Source organism: Prionailurus viverrinus, chromosome A1 (genome assembly GCF_022837055.1).
Source record: "Prionailurus viverrinus isolate Anna chromosome A1, UM_Priviv_1.0, whole genome shotgun sequence".
NCBI classification, from domain to species: Eukaryota; Metazoa; Chordata; class Mammalia; order Carnivora; family Felidae; genus Prionailurus; species Prionailurus viverrinus.
The window spans coordinates 131,253,701-131,256,313 of record NC_062561.1 but is presented as its reverse complement, the minus strand read 5'-3'; the positions used below and the strand labels follow the sequence as shown (position 1 = coordinate 131,256,313).

Below are 2,613 nucleotides of genomic sequence, written 5' to 3'. Positions count from 1 at the left end.
TGAGCAGACAGCCTTTATACTGGCTGGCTGGCCAGCCTTCCCCCACTATAGTATTGCTAGCCATGGCCACTTTGCCTGTTACCCAAATAATGAAGATTTAAGAAGCAAATAAATTCAAGCAAGCAAACAATTAGTCAGTTAATAAATATGCTCTAAACCCTTGAAGAGCTCAGCACTGTGCTGGATACCCAGGCAGACATAGACAAAGAACAAAATCTCAAGAAACTTGCAATTACCCAATAGAAAAAGACATGCTCTTGACCAAGAAAGATAAATTATGAGTTACTAAGGAGAAATAAAAAAAAACCTTCAGACTATGGTGTGACTTTATAACTTTGGACAAATCAGTAAACTCTGGGTCTCTATCTCCTCAAATAGAAATCAAGGAGGGTGAACTAAATTATTTCTCTTAAAGATGTAATGAGTCCGTGAATTAAGTTATAAATTATATGTCCCTGAATGGGAACAGGGTTACATAATATTTAAGTATTCAAACTCTAGTTAAGACCATCTTGGCTCAAATCCTGACCCTATCACTTATGGTGAGAAGTTGAATAAGGAACTTAATGTTGTTAACCCTAAATTTCCTCAGCCTCTCCTGTTGCTACTCCTTGTTTGGATGCAAAGGTTTCTCATACTATAAAGATTATTAGTATTACTGCTATTAGTGAAATCAAAGAGCTTACTGAGGAGACTGCGTTTCAAGTTGTGTATGCATCTGGGTAATCAGAGCAATGTCGACGTATTCCGGATAATCCGAGGAAATGTTGAGGGAAACATGTTATGTTGAAGCCTACAAATATAACTGTGAAGTGAATTTTTTGCTCTGGTATTATCAAGAGTATATCCTGAGAATAAGGGAAAACAGTGAACAAAACCTCCTATGACAGCAAACACTGCCCCTATTGATAATACATAATGGAAGTGTGCTGCTACATAGTACGTGTAATGAAGAACAATATCTAATGAAGAGTTGGCTAGTACAATGCCTGTTAGGCCCCCTGCAGTAAATAAAGCCCAAGGCTCATAATACATTGGGGATCATTTAATATTTCCTCCATGAAGGGTGGCAAGTCAGCTGAATACTTTTACCCCAGTAGGGATGGCAATAATTATAATGGCTGATGTAAAGTATGCTTGTGTGACGTCTGTTCCCACAGTGAACATATGATGGGCTTATACAATGAAATCTAGGAAACCAATGGATATTATTGCCCCAGATTATTCCCATATAACCAAAGGGTTCTTTTTTTGCCTGAATATTGTCACCTATTGGTAACAATATGTGAAATTATTCCACAACTTGGTAGAATTAGAATATAGATTTCTGGGTGTCCAAAGAATCAGAGTTAAGTGTTGACATAAGATGGGATCTCCTCCCCCAGCAGGATCGAAGAAAGTAGTATTTAGGTTTTTGTCTGTCAGTAACACAGTAATTCCAACTGCTAATACTGGTAGTGATAGGAGTAACAGAACGGCAGTAATTAGGCCAGATCAGACAAACGGGGGTGTCTGGTATTGAGATACTGCAGGGGGTTTTACGTTAATGATTGTAGTAATGAAGTTAGTAGCACCTAAAATTAAAGAAACACCTGCAAGCTGCAAGGAAAAAATGGTGAGGTCCACAGATGCTTCTGCATGGGCTAGGTTGACAGCTAGAGGAGGACGTACGGTTCATCTGGTTCCTGCACAGGCCTCTGCTATTGATGATGCAAGTAAGAGTAGGAAGGATGGGGGAAGAAGTCAGAAGCTTGTATTATTTATTCGAGGGAACGCTGTATGAGATGCTCCAATTATTAATGGCACCAATCAGTTCCCAAAGCCCCCGATGATGATTGGTATTACCATAAAGAAGATTATTACTAATGCATGAACAGTGACAATTACATTAAAGATCTGATCATCTCCTAGTAGAGCGCAGGGTTGGCTGAGTTCAGCTCGAATTAAAAGGCTAAGGATGGTTCCTGGGGCGTCTGGGTGGCTCAGTTGGTTAAGTGACCGACTTCGGCTCAGGTCAGGATCTCACGGTTGGTGAGTTCGAGCCCCGCATTGGGCTCTGTGCTGACAGCTCAGAGCCTGGAGCCTGCTTCGGACTCAGTGTCTCCCGATCTCTCTGCCCCTCCCCTGCTCACGCTCTGTGTCTCTCTATCAATGATAAATAAAAACGTTTTTAAAAAAAAAAAAAAAAGGCGGCTAAGGGTGGTTCCTACTACGCCAGCTCAGGCACCAAATAGGAGGTAGAGAGTGCCAATATCTTTGTGGTTAGTGGAAAATAGTCAGCGGTTTATGAACATAGGTAAAATAGCTGAGTAAAGCATTAGACTGTAATTTCCTATTGCTGTGAAACAAACCATCCAAAATCCGATGGCTTAAAACAATAACCATGCATTACTCTTGGAGTCTATGGAACATATGGGTGTTTTGGTTAGTGTCAGCTGGGCTCACTGTTACATCCACAATTAGTTGTGTATTGAACAGGCAGCTCTCTTACAAGTTTGGGGGTTAGCTGGTATAATCTGGCCTAAGATGGTCCTAGCGAGGACACTTGGCCTCTCTTCCACATGGATCTCATCACCCAACAGCTAGTCCAGGTTTCTTCACATGACAGTGGTG

General features: G+C 41.0%; 1 pseudogene; it reads right to left on the bottom strand.

The window, feature by feature from the left end:
• Positions 1 to 578: 578 nt before the first annotated feature.
• On the bottom strand, positions 579 to 2,294 carry LOC125164368 (cytochrome c oxidase subunit 1-like; annotated as a pseudogene).
• Positions 2,295 to 2,613: the final 319 nt, after the last annotated feature.